This window comes from Euleptes europaea, chromosome 7 (genome assembly GCF_029931775.1).
Source record: "Euleptes europaea isolate rEulEur1 chromosome 7, rEulEur1.hap1, whole genome shotgun sequence".
Classification (NCBI taxonomy): Eukaryota; Metazoa; Chordata; class Lepidosauria; order Squamata; family Sphaerodactylidae; genus Euleptes; species Euleptes europaea.
The window spans coordinates 94,526,531-94,547,245 of NC_079318.1; positions in this window are offsets into that span (position 1 = coordinate 94,526,531).

Below are 20,715 nucleotides of genomic sequence, written 5' to 3' on the forward strand. Positions count from 1 at the left end.
ATCTTGTTATGCCTGCCATGGAGCTGGGGGATTTGTAAATCCCTCATCCTGCCTCCTTACTGGAATGCGCTCTGGACATGGCAGGCAAGATGCACTCTCTGGAAACAGATGCCAAGAAATCCCATTGCACTTAAGGTTTTCAAAAGGATGCCTTTCGGTTCAACTAAGAGGAGACTGGGGATCAAATAGGGGTGCCTCAATTGAGGAGAAGACAGGGGTCTTACAAACTTCTCACTGCTTTAGCTGCAGGCAAGACACAACAGGATTCCTCCTCCTCCATGTACTTACCTATTTTACAGCATTTACATCAACATAATGTATACCTGCTGTAAGTGTTTCAAAGCAATGTACAAAATGAAGATGACATAATAAAGATAATGATAGTGATAACAATATTAATAACAATAATAATAATACTGCTGGATGGAAAAAGCCAGACACCCCCCGCTTCCCCAGCACAAAATGATTGACATAAATCAGGTCTGGATACTGGTCGTTCATGACATGATTTTATCATGAAAGGACACAAAGAAATCCTCATTGCACTTTAGGTTTTCAAGGGGGTGCCCTTCATAGCAATTAAGAGAAGATTGGGGATCAAACAGGGGTGCCTCAACTGAGGAGAGGAAAGGGGCCTTACAAACTCCCCACTGCTTTAGCTGCACACAAGACACAGTGGGATTCCTCCTCCTCTATGTACTGACCTATTTTACAGCACTTTTATGAATTACATACAACATAATGTATACCAGCTTTAAGTATTTCGAAGCGAAGATGACAATGACAATGACAATGATGTTAGTAATAATAATAATAGAGCAATTAAATAATAGGAGCTTGCTGGGGGTAAAGGGAAGATGACTGGGGAAGGCACTGGCAAACCACCCCGTAAACAAAGTCTGCCTAGAAACGTTGGGATGTGATGTCACCCCATGGGTCATGACCCGGTGCTTGCACAGGGGACCTTTACCTTTTAATAATAATAATAATAATAATAATAATAATAATAATAATAATAATAATAATAATAATATAGCAATTACTGCTGGATGGAAAAAACCAGACCACCCCCCCAGCTCAAAATGATTGGCTTAATTCAGGTCGGGATACTGGTTGTTCAAGACATTATTTTATCATCACACACAGGAACATTTTGGCCATCTCACATAGATGTATGTAATGTTGGGCATGTTTGTAATGTTCTACTGTGACAAAGCTATGAAGGGAATTCCTCCTTATGCTTTTATGAGGTATTGCAAATAATTTAGGTTTGTTAATTTGGAGTTGACAAACAGGAATCCACAGGAACCTGTGGGGGGAACCTTTTTCCCCTTCCCCCCACTATTTCCTGGAAGTCCTCATACTCTATACCCTTTTCCTGCCTTTTTTCTCCTTTCTGTCCACCAGCCAACTTGTATTTATGTGTCCCTCATCTTCAGTTTTCCCTCCTTTCCTACCCCTGGCAGGGTTCACATTCTCTTGGAAAGGAGTGCCAAGTAGAGTGCCTCAAGGATCTGTTCTGGGCCCTGTGTTGTGCAACATTGTTATAAACGATTTGGATGAAGGAATAGAGGGGATGCTTATTAAATTTGCAAATGATATTAAATTGGGAGGGGTAGCAAATGCAGTAGAAGACAGAGCCAAGATACAGGATGACAGGCTGGAAAACTGGAATAAAACAAATGAAATGAATTTCAATGGAGGTAAATGTAAAATTCTGCATTTTGGTCGGAAAACTCAAAGGCATAATTATAGGCTGGGGGAGACTTGTCTTGGCAGTAGTACATATGAATAGTATCTAGCGGTCTTAGTAGACCATACACTGAACTTGAGTCAGCAGTGTGATGTGGTAGCTAAAAAGGCAAATGCAATTTTGGGCTGTATAAGCAGAAGTATACTGTCCAGATCACATGAAGTGGTGGTGTCACTTTACTCTGCTCTGAATAGAACTCGGCTAGACTATTGTGTTCAGATTGGGGGACCACAATTTAAGAAGGATATAGACAAGATGGAACATGTCTAGAGGAAGGCAACAAAGATGGTGAAGGGTCTGGAGACCAAATCCTATGAGGAAAGGTTGAAGGAGCCTGGTATGTTTAGCCTGCAGAGGAGATGATTGAGAGGGGCTATATTAACCAACCGTCTTCAAGTACTTGAAGGGCTGTCATATCGAGGATGGTGCCAAGTTGTTTTGTGTTGCCTCAGAAGGTCGGACCAGAACCAAAATGTTGAAATTACTTCCAAAGAGTTTCCAGCTAAACATTAGGAAGAACTTTCTGACAGTTTGAGAAGATTCTCAGCGGAACAGGCTTCCTCATGAGTAGGTGGCCTCTCTTTCTTTTGAGGTTTTTAAGCAGAGGCTAGATGGCCATCTGTCAGCAATGTTGATTCTGTGAACTTAGGCAGATCATGAGAGGGAGGGCAGGAAGGGTTGCGTCAGTGTTTGGCTCTCGTGGCCCTTTCTTACATGCCCAGGGTTATGCCAATGACCACTTTGGGGTCAGGAGGCAATTTCACTCCAGGCCAAATTATTATCATCATCATCATCATCATCATCATCATCATCATCATTATTATTATTTTTATTATTATTATTATCATCTTCATCATCATCTTCATCAGGTAAAGGAAAAGGTCCCGTGTGCAAGCACCGGGTCATTCCTGACCCATGAGGTGATGTCACATCCCGACGTTTCCAAGGCAGACTTTGTTTGCGGGGTGGTTTGCCAGTGCCTTCCCCAGTCAGCTTCCCTTTACCCCCAGCAAGCTGGGTTTTCATTATCATTATTCATAATAATCTAAAATCACAAGAGGACTGCAAGAGCAAAGGGCATATTTATGTTAATTATGGCAAGAACAACATTAATAAGAAGGCAGTAAACCAGAAGTGTATTGGATGTTGTGCATATGAATCATATGTCTCCCCACCCCTTCAAAGCCTGTATAAAAGCACCTTCAGAAGGAGCCTGTTCATTCCGTTTCATTCATCGTCTCTTGATCGAGAACATCAAAGACTTTGGTAAGTACTGGGGAGAAATCTTCCAATGCTAGATGGAAGGAACTGACAATATTTCGGGTGGACAAGTGATGAATAAGGAGGGGACAGGAGAGCACTCTTCACACATGTGGAGGAGGGATGTCTCTTGAAGTGGGTAACAGAGCGCTGGGCTGTCCAGGCTGAAGAAGGACACGAGGGCTGATGCATGAACAGCTCCCAAAGGATCCTCGGTCTCCAGTGAGGGATTCTTCTTTGCGCACCTCTGCCGTTTTGTTCTGCAAATATATGCTTATTTCAATAATGTTTCCCACTGCTTATGGTGGCAACAACCCCGGCCTGAAAAGGGCCCTAACCAACCCAGTCAAAAAAAAAAAAAAGATAGAAAAATGAGAGAAAGCACAGAACCATGCTTCTGAGCAAAGGAGAATAGCCGAACCTGAAAAAAGCAGAATAATTTGTGATTGGGATGTTATGCCTCTGTTGATGCACCCCAAGTTCGCATCAGCTTTTTTTGGTCACTGTATCACACTGGCTGCTCATATTTAACTTTTGGTCAACCCGTACCCCAAGATGATTCAGAGAGATGTTAAAAGTGCAAAGGTCTTACTGACCGAGGAGCTGATACTGGTACCCAAACTTTCTGACTTTGTTAAGGTTCACACATACAATCATAACAGACAGAAGCATAGAGACAGCGGCATATATGGCACCAGACATTTTGCATGGAGAAATGAGCCCTAAATCAGACATTTCCAGCTTTGGCGTTACTTGAAATAATAACAGGGCTTAAACCCATGGATGAAAACAGGCTCCTCCTCCTCCCCCTCCTCCTTTTCCACCTCTTTTTCTTCTTTCCACCTCTTTTTCTTTGACGTGCCAAACCAAAACAAACATAAAGGTTGTGAATACAAGAGCTGAAGTCAGCTTAATAGTCGAGTGCTTCTGGGGTACAAAGGGTTAGTGGTTTTCACAAGAGGCAAAGCAAAAAGTGAGGTTGGGGAAGAAGGCCCTTGTACAGAATTAACAATGATTTGGAAGGGATTGGGATGCCCCTTTTCTGTGTACTGGTGTTGCTGGACTTCAGAGAAAACTTCTATCAATGGCCCAGTTGTCTGTAGAGTCCAGGATCCATAGTAGGATTGGAAAGAAGGTTTGGAAATCAAATTTCTATAGATTAATTAGAAATGTAAGTGTCAAAAGTGTCCCACGAAGGAACTGAAGAGGCTGCAGTTGGGTGGGTTTTGGAAAAACAGGGCTGGAGGCTCTGCCAGGGTACTTGACTTTGTTCAGCAAGCTGGAGTTGTTAATTATAGCCAGAAGATAGAGAGGCTTTTGAATTTAGAGTAAGGCATTCAATAATTTGCTCTGTAGACCATGGAGACATGGGGGTTCTCCCAGCTGGGAGTGCCCTGGGAACCTTATTTAACATTAGCACTGGATATTTTGTCCAAGGTCTGGACAGTTTAAAGCCAGATGTTTCTTGAGTTCCTATGTAAACCTCCCATGTCTTTAACCACTGAACTCTATATTATCTTCGTAGGGTAGAAGACCATTCAAGACGTCTGAAAAAGAACTGAGAGGAGCAGTTGAAATCCCAATAGATTCCTGAGGACGGGATCTAAAGAGGAAGTTATGGATCTTCAGGTCGGTTCCTTTTAAAAATGTACTTCAATTCCTTTATTAAGTTGTTAATTTGGAGAGCCAGCATGGTATAGTGGTTAAGAGCAGTGGTTTGGAGCTGTGGACTGTGATCTGGAGAACCAGGTTTGATTCCCCACTCCTAGAAGTGAGCAGTGGACGCTACTCTCGTGAACTGGATTTGTCTCCCCACTCCTGCACATGAAGCCAGCAGAGTGACCTTGGGCTAGTCACACTCTCTCAGCCCCACCGACCTCACAGGGAATCTGTTGTGGGGAGAGGAAGATGATTGTAAGCCAGTTTGAGTCTTCCTTAAATGGTAGAGAAAGTTGGCATATACTCTTCTTCTTCTTCCTTGGAGTTATGCATGAGTTTTCCTTCTGTTAGAGATGACCTCGCGCCCAGCCCTTGCAAATCCAGGTCTTCCCGTTGCAGTTTTAACCCAATTCTTCGATGTCTCCTGAGATCAGCCTGGTTGAAATCTCCATGCACAATCCAAAGCAGAAGACATGGAAGCTTGTGGGGGATGTTTTTCTCCCAGTAAGCACCACAAGCAGTTACAAAGCAGTGTTTCAAGGAGTGGAGAATCAAAAGCTTCTTGCTTTCTCAGAGTTCTTTCTGAGCAGACTCACACAAGAAAGAATTTTAAAATGATGCTTGGGTTTCTCCCCCCATTCCTTTTAGAGAGCTCCAATGTTGTTTTTTTCAAAAATGCTTTTTAACAAGCACTTGGGTTTCCACGGAGGAGGGGGAAAACTGTTTCCATCTAGACATTAGGAAGAATTTTTTAACAGTTAGAGCGGTTCCTCAATGGAAAAGACTTCCTCGGGAGGTTGTGAGCTCTCCTTCCCTGGAGGTTTTTAAGCAGAAGCTAGAGCCATCTGTCAGCAGTGCTGATTCTATGACCTTAGGTAGATGGTGAGAGGGAGGGCATCTTGGCCATCTTCTGGGCATGGAGTAGGGGTCACTGGGGGTGTGGGGGGGAGGTGGTTGTGAATTTCCTGCATTGTGCAGGGAGTTGGACTAGATGACCCTGGTGGTCCCTTCCAACTCTATGATTCTATGAGGTGTTATAAAAAGTATGAAGAGAAACGGTTCTGAAAGAGAATAAGAAGAATCGATGTCTGTGTCTAAAGAAGTGAATTTTGGGAAAAAATAAATTCTCTTTCCCATAACAATGCCACGAGAAGTTACAGCCTTTGAGGCTGTGGATGACTGAGGTGAAGGATTTCCCACCAGCACCTGGAAACCTGGAAGCCTACCATGCAGGTACAGAGGACAGGTGTTGCTTGCAGATGCCTGCATTGCCTGCTGCTGACCAATATGTTGGAAGAAGGGAATTCCGCTGGTTTCTGTGATTTTTACCAGAGAGATTTGTGAAATTCCTAGAGCTTCATGGAGGGTGATGGGTTGTGATGTCCCTTCTGGGTTTTGACCAAGGAGTAACATCAACAGTGTCATTTTCCAGACATCACAGGACATCTGAGCCAGGCTTGAAAGGATCCTCTGCGTCGGAATAACTAGTGCTGCTAGTTGCAGGGTTTTTTTTTCTGTGTGGAAAATTGGTAGGGGATCTAATAAACTTGAGGCTATCATAAGTATAACCATCCTTTAATGTTCACTTTTCAACCACAGGTGGAAACTAATCTCTTTGTTATGGACATCTTAATCGAAATTGGTGAGGATGGAGCCATCTTCCCCGAACACTTTAACCTTCTTATCAGTCGTATATAATTTAATAAATCTGAAAACTCTGTGCATATATTTGTATATATATGATTGTAAACAGAAACGTATATGCATTTGAATTAATTCAATGTCTTTATGTATATTAGAAAGCTGAGCAATCAGGCAAATCCAGAGTTTATAAAGCTAATTGATTAAAGAAGAAGGAGGGAAAATAGAGCTGTTGTATTGGTCCTTGACCTGGTAAGAGAATCCGACAACAAGGAGAATGTGGCAATCTTATTAGCCCCTTTAGCAATATTTGATAGGAGCCAATCAAAAGTTAGATAAGAACATAAGAGCATAAGAAAGGCCATGCTACAGCAGACCAAGGCCCATCAAGTCCACCAGTCTGTTCATACAGTGGCCCACCAGGGGCCTCTTGGAAGCCTGTAAACAAGACGACTGCAGCAGCACCATCCTGCCTGTGTCCCAAAGCACCAAAGATAATAGGCATGCTCTTCTGACACTGGAGAGAAGAGTAATGCATCATGACTAGTATCCATTTTGACTAGTAGCCATGCAAAGCCCTCTCCCTATGAACATGTCCAGTCCCCTCTTAAAGCCTTCCAGGTTGGCAGCCATCACCTCATCCTGGGGCAGGGAGTTCCACAATTTTCAATCACAAACCTATAGGCAGAACAAGCTGAGTCAGCCAGGGAGACAGAGGAAGAGCTCTGATAGACTTCAGAAAACAGGGGCAGAGCTGAAATCTGGAAACCTGCAGCAGAGAATTCCCACAGGAGGCCAGAAGGTGCCTGAGAGCTAAGAGAGCTGTTACCAGGGAGGGTTGAATGGCTGTGGATAGAGCTAGGCGACAGCAGCCTGACTACAGCCAGTCTCAAGGCAACCCATGAGTGGAGATTTCCCTTCCCTTGAGGAAGCTGGTGGAAAAGGCCTCAGGAGATGGTACGGGGGAATTAATACAGAACAAGATCAAAGACAATTCTCCTGTATCCAGTTCTGCATGTTTCTATTGTTGCTGTTAAATATTAAAGGATATAAATATTGTCGAAGGCTTTCCTTGGAGAGGAGCAGTCTAATCGGGTGATGTGTGCTTGTGTCTAAGCGTTTCTGCTTTCAGGCACTGTAGTGAATAGGGTGTGTGTGCGTACTTATTCATATATATGAATGCTGGGGGGTTTCCATGGACCCAACACCCCCCCCCCCCAAATCTCCAGGTATTTCCTGTGATGCTGGTAAAATCTCCAGGTATTTCCACAGCTGCTGGCGAAACGTCAGGAAAGAAAATACCAAGACCACGGTCACACAGCCCGGATAACCTACCAGAATCAAGATCTGAAGGATCTGAAAAGAGAAACGAGTTGTTCTTTTACGTGGGAAGCAAGCACCTAAGGCCTAAATATGTTAACCAACCACGAGTATCCTGACCCTCCTTGAATAGCTAGGGTTGCCAACCTCCAGGTAGTACCTGGAGATCTCCTGCTATTATGACTGATCTCAAGCCAATAGAGATCAGATCACCAGGAGAAAATGGCCACTTGGCCATTGGACCCTATGGGATTGCAGTCCCTCCCTTCCTCAAACCCCAGCAGCTAAAAAGATTGGTATGGGTTGGGAAATACCTGGAGATTTGGGTGTGTGTGTGTTGTGTCCATGGAAACCCCCAGCATTCATACATACACGTGTAGGAATAAGTACGCACACACCCCCTATTCACTACAGTGTCTGAAAGCAGAAACACTTAGACACAAGCACACATCACCCGATTAGACTGCTCCTCTCCAAGGACGGCGCCTCCCCTCCCTCCCTTCCCGGTCCGAAACACAGGGAACTCTCTAATGTGTTTAAGATCGCTTTGTTCTTCGATATAAGTGGAAGGCTAGTTAAGACGCGCTTGCGCATAGAGAATCGCTGACTATGTATCACAAGGCTGAATGATGCTGTTGAAGACTCATATGATTCGAAAATGGAGATCAGTCGGAATAGCAGGAGATCTAGTACGTGGAGGTTGGCAACCCTAGTTGTAATAGCAGATCTCCAGCTACGACTTGGAGGTTACAATCTAAATTATAGCACTGTGGCCATCAAACAATAATACATACAGTCCTGAATGCCAAATCTTTAATATTAAAATACAATAACTATAGCTATTGAGGTATCCACCTAATCAACATGTACAAAAATTCGTACAATTAATGTGAGACATAATACAAAAGACGTAACAGCATAGGCAATGCCAAGGTAATGTGCATGTAAACAGTATCTATACAAGTCCCGAGAAAAGCTGCAAGTAGCGACTCCCTTGGCACCGGCGCTGCTGAGTGTGATTTAAAGGGGCAGTGCCTTCCGTTAAAAAAAGTTATCTGCGTCTTGAAGCGCCTATGGAAAGTCGTCCGCTTTCAAACACAGTACATGAAGCAAAATAGGAACGGATCCAATGAGCCCATTTCGATGGAAAACTTCTTTAGATGCATTTTTGTCATCTAACCGGACTTTGTTACTATGGGACACATCAAGTATTTACAAGGAACCCATTTCCAGTCATGTTTACTCCCACGAATTGTGGTGTCTATTAGTAAATATAGTATAATTGTAATATATGTTAACAGCATATATCAAATTATATGAAAAACATTACATTAATATAAGGCATACAGATCTGGTATCTGAACGGAGGTAGGTTTTTATGGGGAAGGGTCCAACATATAAAGTTAGACGTTGATTGGGGAGTTTGCCGCTCACTGCCCCCAAATTCAGTGGGAAGAGTAGGAAATGATGCCTGACTTTCCAAGGTGAAGTCATTGAAGTCATGTATTGATAAAGAATTGGAGGATTGAAATGAAGGTAGCTTGTCCTCTTGATAGCCCATCCTGGGTGGATTGGATTGAACGAAAGCTGGATTGGAGGTGATACTTTCCCATCAACTGGAAATGGCCCCATTTTGATGACACATCCCTTGAAGAAGGGTATAAGATATTATTATGCCTGCCATGGAGCTGCGGGGCATGCAAATCCCTCATCCTGCCTCTGTACTGGAATGTGCTCTGGACACAGCAGGCAAGATGCGCTCTCTGAAAACTCTCAAGAAATCCCCATTGCACTATAGGTTTTGAAGGGGGTGCCCTTCGAAACAACGAAGAGGAGACTGAGGATCAAATAGGGGTGCCTCAACTGAGGAGAGGACAGGGGTCTTACAAACTCCCCACTGCTTCTGCTGCTGCTAAGACACAATAGGATCCCTACTCCATGTACTACTCCATGTATTTTACAGTACTTCTACAAATTATAGCAACATAATATATACCTGTTTTAAGGTGACATGATAAAGATAATGATAATGATAGCGATAATGATAATAATAACAATAACAATAATAGTAATAATAGCAATTACTGCTGGATGGAAAAAGCCACAAACACACACACACCCCTTCCCCACACAAAATGATTGACATAACTCCGGTCTGGTTGTACGTGACATTATTTTATCATCAAAGGACACAAAGAAATCCTCATTGCACTTTACGTTTTCAAGGGTGTGCCTTTCGAAATAACTAAGAGGAGATTGGGGATCAAACAGGGGTGCCTTTACTGAGGTATGGGTCTCTTAGTTTGGCATGGGCTGGACTTTCCCAGACTCAGGATTAGTCCAAGAAATAAAGTTTGAATTTGGTTGGGCAGTTTGCAGGTCATTGCCCCCCAAATTCAGCAGGAAGAGTAGGACATGACACCTGACTTTCCAAGGTGAGGTCCCTGATTGGTATTTTTTGCATATTGACAAAGAACGGGAGGATTTAAATGAAGGTCGATTGTCCTCTTGATGGTCCATCCTGGGTGGATCAAACTGAATGATAGCTGGATTGGAGGTGATACGTTCCCCGTTTTGATAAAAAAAATCCTTGATAACAGGGTATATGATCGTGTTATGCCTGCCATGGAGCTGGGGGATTCGGAAATCCCTCATCCTGCCTCCATACTGGAATGCGCTGTGGACATGGCAGGCAAGAAGCGCTCTCTGAAAACAGATGCCAAGAAATCCCCATTGCACTTAAGGTTTTCAAAAGGATGCCCTTCAGTTCAACAAAGAGGAGACTGGGGATCAATTATGGGTGCCTCAACTGAGGAGAAGACAGGGGTCTTACAAACTTCTCACTGCTTTAGCTGCAGACAAGACACAATAGGATTCCTCCTCCTCAGTGTACTGACTTATTTTACAGCATTTACATCAACATAATGTATACCTGCTGTAAGTGTTTCAAAGCAATGTACAAAATGAAGATGACATAATAAAGATAATGATAGTGATAACAATATTAATAACAATAATAATAATACTGCTGGATGGAAAAAGCCAGACACCCCCCGCTTCCCCAGCACAAAATGATTGACACAAATCAGGTCTGGATACTGGTGGTTCATGACATGATTTTATCATGAAAGGACACAAAGAAATTCTCATTGCACTTTAGGTTTTCAAGGAGGTGCCCTTCGTAAAAACTAAGAGGTCAAATAGGGGTGCCTCAATTGAGGAGAGGAAAGGGTTCTTACAAATATCTCACTGCTTTAGCTGTAGACAAGACAATAGGATTCCTCGTCCTCCAGGTACTGACTTATTTTACAGCACTTTCATGAATCACATCAACATAATGTATACTTGCTGTGTTTTAAAGCAATGTAAAAAATGAAGATGACATAATAAAGATAATAATGATAATGATAGTGATAACAATAACAATAATAATAATACTACTGGACGGAAAAAGCCAGACACCCCCCGCTTCCCCAGCACAAAATAATTGTCATAAATCAGGTCTGGATACTGGTCGTTCATGACATGATTTTATCATGAAAGGACACAAAGAAATCCTCATTGCACTTTAGGTTTTCAAGGGGGTGCCCTTCATAGTAACTAAGAGAAGATTGGGGATCAAACAGGGGTGCCTCAACTGAGGAGAGGAAAGGGGCCTTACAAACTCCCCACTGCTTTAGCTGCAGACAAGTCACAATGGGAACCCTCCTCATCCATGTACTGACCTATTTTACAGCACTTTTATGAATTACATCAACATAACGTATACCAGTTTTAAGTATTTCGAAGCGAAGATGACTAATGATGTTAGTAGTAGTAGTAATAGTAGTAGTAGTAATAATAATAATAATAATAATAATAATAATAATAATAATAATAATAATATAGCAATTACTGCTGGATGGAAAAAACCAGACCACCCCTCGAGCTCAAAACATAACGTATACCAGCTTTAAGTATTTCGAAGCGAAGATGACTAATGATGTTAGTAGTAGTAATAGTAGTAGTAGTAGTAGTAATAACTATAATAACAACAACAACAACAACAACAACAACAATAATAATAATAATAATAATAATATAGCAATTACTGCTGGATGGAAAAAACCAGACACACCCAGCTCAAAATGATTGGCTTAATTCAGGTCGGGATACTGGTTGTTCATGACATTATTTTATCATCACACAAAGGACCATTTTGGCCATCTCACATAGATGTATGTAATGTTGGGCCACGTTTATAATGTTCTACTGTGTCAAAGCTATGAAGGGAATTCCTCCGTATGCTTTCATGAGGTATTGCAATTAATTTATGTTTGTTAATTTGGAGTTGACAAACAGGAATCCATAGGAACTTGTGGGGGAACCTTTTTTCCCCTTTCCCCCACTATTTCGTGGATGTCCTCATACTCTCTACCCTTTTCCTGCCTTTTTTCTCCTTTCTGTCCACCAGCCAGCTTGCATCTATGTGTCCCTCATCTTCAGTTTGAACAGTCCCTAGAAGCTAAAATGACTAAACTGAGGCTGTCGGATTTTGGTCACTGGAAAAGACAGTCATGTTAGGAAAAGTTGAGGGCAGCAGAAAAAGAGGAAGACCCAACAAGAGATGGATTGACTCAATAAAGGAAGCCACGGCCTTCAGTTTGAAGGATCTGACCAGGGCTGTCAAAGATAGAACATTTTGGAGGAATTTCATTCATAGGGTCACCATGAGTCAGAAGAGACTTGACGGCACTTAACACACACACACATCTTCAGTTTTCCCTCCTAACCTACCCCTGGCAGGGTCCACATTTTCTTGGAGAGGAGTAACAAGTAGAGTGCCTCAGGGATCTGTTCTCGACCCTGTGTTGTGCAACATTGTTATAAATGATTTGGATGAAGGAATAGAGGGAATGCTTATTAAATTTGCAAATGATATTAAATTGGGAGGGGTAGCAAATGCAGTAGAAGACAGAGCCAGGATATAGGATAACAGGCTGGAAAATTGGAATACAACAAATAAAATGAATTTCAATGGAGGTAAATGTAAAATTCTGCATTTTGGTAGGAAAAGTCAAAGGCATACTTTTAGGCTGGGGGAGACTTGTCTTGGCAGTAGTACATATGAATAGTATCTAGGGATCTTAGTAGACCGTACACTGAACTTGAGTCAGCAGCGTGATGTGGTAGCTAAAAAGGCAAATGCAATTTTGGGCTGTATAAGCAGAAGTATACTGTCCAGATCACATGAAGTGATGGTGTCACTTTACTCTGCTCTGAATAGAACTCAGCTAGACTATTGTGTTCAGATTGGATTTAAGAAGGATACAGACAAGCTGGAACGTGTCCACAGGAGGGCAACAAAGATGGTGAAGGGTCTGAAGACCAAGTCCTATGAGGAAAGGTTGAAGGAGCCTGGTATGTTTAGCCTGCAAAGGAGATGACTGAGAGGGGATATAATAACCAACCGTCTTCAAGTACTTGAAGGGCTGTCATATAGAGGATGGTGCCAAGTTGTTTTATTGTGCCTCAGAAGGTCGGACCAGAAGCAACATGTTGAAATTAAATCCAAAGAGTTTCCAGCTAAACATTAGGAAGTACTTTCTGACAGTTCGAGAAGATTCTCAGTGGAACAGGCTTCCTCTGGAGGAGGTGGGCTCTCTTTCTTTTGAGGTTTTTAAGCAGAGGCTAGATGGCCATCTGTCAGCAATGTTGATTCTGTGAACTTAGGCAGTTCATGAGAGGGAGGGCAGGAAGGGTTGTGTCAGTGTTTGGCTCTCGTGGCCCTTTCTTACATGCCCAGGGTTATGCCAATCGCCACTTTGGGGTCAGGAGGCAATTTTCCTCCAGGCCAAATTATCATCATCATCATCATCATCATCATCATCAGGTAAAGGAAAAGGTCCCCTGTGCAAGCACCGGGTCATTCCTGACCTATGAGGTGATGTCACATCCCGACGTTTCCAAAGAAGACTTTGTTTGCGGGGTGGTTTGCCAGTGCCTTCCCCAGTCATCTTCCCTTTACCCCCAGCAAGCTGGGTTTTCATTATCATTATCATTATTAATAATAATCTAAAATCACAAGAAGACTGCAAGAGCAAAGGGAATATTTATGTTAATTATGGCAAGAACAACATTAATAAGAAGGCAGTAAACCAGAAGTGTATTGGATGTTGTGGATATGAATCATATGTCTCCCCACCCCTTCAAAGCCTGTATAAAAGCACCTTCAGAAGGAGCCTGTTCATTCCGTTTGATTCATCGTCTCTTGATCGAGAACATCAAAGACTTTGGTAAGTACTGGGGAGAAATCTTCCAATGCTAGATGGAAGGAACTGACAGTATTTCGGGTGGACAAGTGATGAATAAGGAGGGGACAGGAGAGCACTCTTCACACATGTGGAGGAGGGATGTCTCTTGAAGTGGGTAACAGAGCACTGGGCTGTCCAGGCAGAAGAAGGACATGAGGGCTGATGCATGAACAGCTCCCAAAGGATCCTCGGTCCCTCGGTGTTTGCGCACCTCTGCAGTTTTCTTCGGCAAATATATGCTTATTTCAATAATGTTTCCCACTGCTTATGGTGGAAACAACCCCGGCCTGAAAAGGGCCCTAACCAACCCAGTCCAAAAAAAAAAAAAAAGATAGAAAATGGGAGAAAGCACACAGCTGTGCATCTGAGCAAAGGAGAATAGCCGAACCCAAAAAAAGCCGAATAATTTGATATTTGGATGTTATGCCTCTGTTGATGCACCCCAAGTTCGCATTAGCTTTTTTTGGTCAATGTATCACACTGGCTGCTCATATTTAACTTTTAGTCCACCCGTACCCCAAGATGATTCATAGAGATGTTAAAAGTGCAAAGGTCTTAGTGACCGAGGAGCTGATACCAGTACCCAAACTTTCTGACTTTGGTAAGTTTCACACATACAATCATAACAGACAGAAGCATAGGGACAGCGGAATATATGGCAACCGACGTTTTGCATGGAGAAATGAGCCCTAAATCAGACATTTCCAGCTTTGGTGTTACTTGAAATAATAACAGGGCTTAAACCCATGGATGAAAACCGGCTCCTCTTCCTCCCCCTCCTCCTCGTCCTCCTCCTCCATTTCTTCTTCTTCTTATGTGCCAAATCAAAACAAACAAAAAGGTTGTGAATACAAGAGCTGAAGTCAGCTTGATAGTCTAGTGCTTTCTGGGGTACAAAGGGTTAGTGGTTTTCACAAGAGGCAAAGCAAAAAGTGAGGTTGGGGAAGAAGGCCCCTGTACAGAATTAACAATGATTTGGAAGGGATGGGAATGCCCCTTTTATGTGTACTGGTGTTGCTGGACTTCAGTGAAAACTTCTATCAATTGCCCAGTTGTCTGTAGAGTCCAGGATCCATAGTAGGATTGGAAAGAAGGTTTGGAAATAAAATATCTATAGATTAATTAGACATGTAAGTGTCAAAAGTGTCCCACGAGGGAACTGAAGAGGCTGCAGTTGGGTGGGTTCTGGAATAATATGTTGTTCTGTTTTGGAAAAACAGGGCTGGAGGCTCTGCCAGGGTACTTGATTTCGGGGGAGATGTGGTGCTGAAACAGTAGGCTTGGGGTTTGGTCAGCAAGCCGGAGTTGTTAATTATAGCCAGAAGACAGAGAGGCTCTTGAATTTAGAGTAAGGCCTTAAATAATTTGCTCTGTTGAGCATTGAGACGTGTGGGGTTCTCCCTGCTGGGAGTGCCCTGGGAACCTTTTTTAACATTGGCATTGGATGTTTTGTCCAGGGTCTGGACAGTTAAAGCCAGATGTTTCTTGAGCTTCACAGGTGTTGGCGTACTGGGGGGGGGAAGGTCTCCTATGTAAACCTCCCATGTGTTCAGCCACTGAATTCTATATTATCTTCGTAGAGTAGAAGACCATTCAAGATGTCTGAAAAAGAACTGAGAGGAGCAGTTGAAATCCCTATAAGTTCGAACGTGCTTCCTGAGGGCGGGATCCATCTGATGGCTAATGAGGAAGTTACGGATCTGCAGGTATTTCAGTTCCTCTATTAAGTTGTTATGTTGGAGAGCCAGCTTGGTATAGTGGTTAAGAGTGATGGTATGGAGCAGTGGACTCTGATCTGGAGAACTAGGTTTGATTCCCCACTCCTCCATGAGAGCAGTGGACGCTAATCTCATGAACTGGATTTGTCTCCCCACTCCTGCACATGAAGCCAGCTTAGTGACCTTGGGCTAGTCACACTCTCTCAGCCCCACCGACCTCACAGGGAATCTGTTGTGGGGAGAGGAAGATGATTGTAAGCCAGTTTGAGTCTTGGCATATACTCTTCTTCTTCTTCCTTGGAGTTATGCATGAGTTTTCCGTCTGTTAGAGATGACCTCGCGCCCAGCCCTTGCAAATCCAGGTCTTCCCGTTGCAGTTTTAACCCAATTCTTCGATGTCTCCTGAGATCAGCCTGGTTGAAATCTCCATGCACAATCCAAAGCAGAAGACATGGAAGCTTGTGGGGGATGTTTTTCTCCCAGTAAGAACCACAAGCAGTTACAAAGCAGTGTTTCAAGGAGTGGAGAATCAAAAGCTTCTTGCTTTCTCAGAGTTCTTTCTGAGCAGACTCACACAAGGAAGAATTTTAAAATGATGCTTGGGTTTCTCCCCCCATTCCTTTTAAAGATCTCCAATGTTGTTTTTTTCAAAAATGCTTTTTAACACGGCACTTGGGTTTCCACGGAGGAGGGGGGAAACTGTTTCCATCTAGACATTAGGAAGAATTTTTTAACAATTAGAGCGGTTCCTCAATGGAAAAGACTTCCTCGGGAGGTTGTGAGCTCTCCTTCCCTGGAGGTTTTGAAGCAGAGGCTAGATGGCCATCTGTCAGCAATGCTGATTCTATGACCTTAGGTAGATGGTGAGAGGAAGGGCATCTTGGACATCTTCTGGGCATGGAGTAGGGGTCACTGGGGGTGTGGGTGGGAGGTGGTTGTGAATTTCCTGCATTGTGCAGGGAGTCGGACTAGATGACCCTGGTGGTCCCTACCAAATCTATGATTCTATGAGGTGTTATTAAAAGTATGAAGAGAAACGGTTCTGAAAGAGAATAAGAAGAATCGATGTGTGTGTCTAAAGAAGTGAATTTTGGGAAAAAATAAATTCTCTTTCCCATAACAATGCCACGAGAAGTTACAGCCTTTGAGGCTGTGGATGACTGAGGTGAAGGATTTCCCACTAACACCTGGAAACCTGGAAGCCTACCACGCAGGTACAGAGGACAGGTGTTGCTTGCAGATGCCTGCATTGCCTGCTGCTGACCAATATGCTGGAAGAAGGGAATTCCACTGGTTTCTGTGATTTTTACCAGATAGATTTGTGAAATTCCTAGAGCTTCATGGGGGGCGATGGGTTGTGACGTCCCTTCTGGGTTTTGACCAAGGAGTAACATAAAGAATGCCAATTTCCAGACATCACAGGACATCTGAGCCAGGCTTGAAAGAATCCTCTGCGTCGGAACAACTAGTGCTGCTAGTTGCAGGTTTTTTTTTTTTCTGTGTGGAAAATTGGTAGGGGATCTAATAAATGTGAGGCTATCATAAGTATAACCATCCTTTAATGTTCACTTTTCAACCACAGGTGGAAAATAATCTCATCGTTATGGACATCGAAATCGAAATCGGTGAGGATGGAGCAGTCTCCTACGAACAATTTAATCTTATTATCCAGAGTCTAATAAATGAATAAATCTGAAAACTCTGTGCATATATATATATATATATATATATATATATATATATATATATATATATATATATATATATGATTGTAAACAGAAACGTATATGCATTAGAATTAATTCAATGTCTTTATGTATATTAGAAAGCTGAGCAATCAGGCAAATCCAGAGTTTATAAAGCTAATTAATTAAAGAAGAAGGAGGGAAAATAGAGCTGTTGTATTGGTCCTTGACCTGGTAAGAGAATCCGACAACAAGGAGAATGTGGCAATCTTATTAGCCCCTTTAGCAATATTTAATAGGAGCCAATCAAAAGTTAGATAAGAACATAATAGCATAAGAAAGGCCATGCTACAGCAGACCAAGGCCCATCAAGTCCACCAGTCTGTTCACACAGGGGCCAACCAGGGGCCTCTAGGAAGCCCACAAGCAAGACGACTGCAGCAGCACCATCCTCCCTGTGTTCCAAAGCACCTAAGATAATAGGCCTGCTTTTCTGATCCTGGAGAGAAGAGTAATGCATCATGACTAGTAGCCATTTTGACTAGTAGCCATGCAAAGCCCTCTCCGCCATGAACATGTCCATTCCCCTCTTAAAGCCTTCCAAGTTGGCAGCCATCACCTCATCCTGAGGCAGAGAGTTCCACAATTTTCAATCAGATGTCCCAATCCCCCTTCAACCTATAAGCAGAACAAGCTGAGTCAGCCAGGGAGACCGAGGAAGAGCTCTGACGGACTTCGGAAAACAGGGGTGGAGCTGAAATCTATAACCTGCTGCAGAGAATTCCCACAGGAGGCCAGAAGGTGCCTGAGAGCCAAGAGAGCTGTTACCAGGGAGGGTTGAATGGCTGTGGATAGAGCTAGGCGACAGCAGCCTGACTACAGCCAGTCTCAAGGCAACCCATGAATGGAGATTTCCCTTCCCTTGAGGAAGCTGGTGGAAAAGGCCACTACTTGAATAGCTAGGGTTGCCAAACTCCAGGTAGTACCTGTAAATCTCCTGCTATTATGACTGATCTCAAGCCGATAGAGATCAGATCACCAGGAGAAAATGGACACTTTGGCCATTGGACTCTATGGCATTGAAGTCCCTCCCCTCCCCAAACCTCGAGTTGCCAAGTGTGGGTTGAGAAATGCCTGGAGATTTTGGGGGTGGAGTCTGAGGAGGGTGGGGTTTGGGGTGGGTGGCAGGGACTTCAACGCCATAGAGTCCAATGGCCAAATTGGCCATTTTCTCTGTCACCTGTAGATCTGTTGTAATTAGGATTGCCAGGTCCCTCTTCACCACCGGAGGGAGGTTTCTGGGGCTGAGCCTAAGGAGGGGGGTTGGGGAGGGGAGGACTTCAATGCCATAGAGTCCAATGGCCAAAGCGGCTGTTTTCTCTAGGAGAAATGATCTGTATCGGCTGGAAATCAGTTGGAATAGCAGGAGACCTCCAGCTAGTACCTGGAGGTTGGCAACCCTATTTGTAATAGCAGATCTCCAGCTACGACCTGGAGGTTAGAATCTAAATTACAGCACTGTGGCCATCAAGCAATAATACCTACAGTCCTGAATGCCAAATCTTTAATATTAAAATACAGTAACTATAGCTTCTAAGGTATCCATCTAATCAACATCTGCAAAAATTCGTACAATTAATGTGAGACATAATACAAAAGACTGGAACGTAACAGCATAGGCAATGCCAAGGTAATGTGCATGTAAACAGTATCTATACAAGTCCCGAGAAAAGCTGCAAGTAGCGACTCCCTTGGCACCGACGCTGCTGAATGTGATTTAAAGGGGTAGTGCCTTCCGTTAAGAAAAGTTATCTTCGTCTTGAAGCGCCTATGGAAAGTCGTCCACTTTCAAACAGTACATGAAGCAAAATAGGGACGGATCCAATGAGCCCATTTCAATGGGAAACTTCTTCAGATGCATTTTTGTCATCTAACCGGACTTTGTTAATATGGGACACATCAAGTATTTACAAGGAACCCATTTCCAGTCGTGTTTACTCCCACGAATTGTGGTATCTATTAGCAAATATAGTATAATCTTAATACATGTTAACAGCATATATCAAATTATATGAAAAGCATTACATTAATATATGGCATACAGACCTGGTATCTGAACGGAGGTAAGTTTGATACACCTTCCGAGGTGGCTAAATAGCTCTCTCTCTGCTGCGTACAGGGAAAGTGGTATTAAAAGGACAGTAGGTGAATTGCAAGCAGGTGTTCCTAGTATATTGCATAATCCAATGACAAATAGCATGATACTGCCAGGTCTGCACAGGTCATTTTTCTCAAGATAAAAATAGAATTTGTGAAAGCAGTTCTGAGCTTCTAATGCCTGCACTCTTCTAATGTTATGAATTGATAATAAAGTTTCCATTTTTTTTTTTAAAAAAACAGCTCATAGTGTTGATCTTTGTTCACTAAGTTGATCATTTTGGCCATAATTGCTTCTTCAGGCAGCTTCTCCTTCCACTCTTCTAAATTCGGAAATGATATCACTTTCCATTTCCTTGTTAATACTGAGTGTGTATTGGTGGTGGTGGTGGTGGTGGGGAGTGAGTGCCATGAAGCAACCTGCCTTGGTTGCTTGTCTGTTGCTGCCTCCTGACCAGAAACAAGGAGGAAAGGGTGTGGTTGAGAGCCCCCCCCCCAACCACCTTCTGTAGGTGCTTTAGCACTCTGTGTGCTTTAGCACTTAGCCCCCCAAAAGGCTAGTGTTTTCTTTTTGGGGGGGGGGTTCAGTGCTACAGCATCCCATTGCGCTGCGAAGCTTCCTAGGGTAGATTCGGATGCGATGCAATCATGTCACACACAGCCACGCATGCAGGATCTTTGCTCTGAGCCGGCTGATCAATTTGTGGGCAATAACCCGCCAGTCTAAGCGACCTGGCAACCCTAACCCTCTCCCTCCCAATAAAACACTCAGACACACTCAATTGAGAATGGGGCGAAAGAAATGCGGGGGAGGAAGGCAAGGATAGGGAAGGAAAGTGGGTAATACTACCTGATCCAAGGTGGGTGAGAAGCTGAGAATTACAGGGAGTCCATAAGACAGAAGTCCACGAGAGATGAGCCTGCAAAGCAGTTCTAGGGGTGTTCAGATAATGGAAGAAACCTGGCACACTTTTCATTGACCTAGGATGATTGTTTTTATGGAGAAAGGTCCAACAAATAAAGTTTGACGTTGATTGAGCAGTTTGCCGCTCACTGCCCCCAAATTCAGTGGGAAGAAAGGGAAATGATGCCTGACTTTCCAAGGTGAAGTCATTGAAGTCGGCCTTATTAATGTATTGATAAAGAATTGGAGGATTGAAATGAAGGTCGATTGTCCTCTTGATGGGCCATCCTGGGTGGACTTAATTGAACGGTAGCTGGATTGGAGG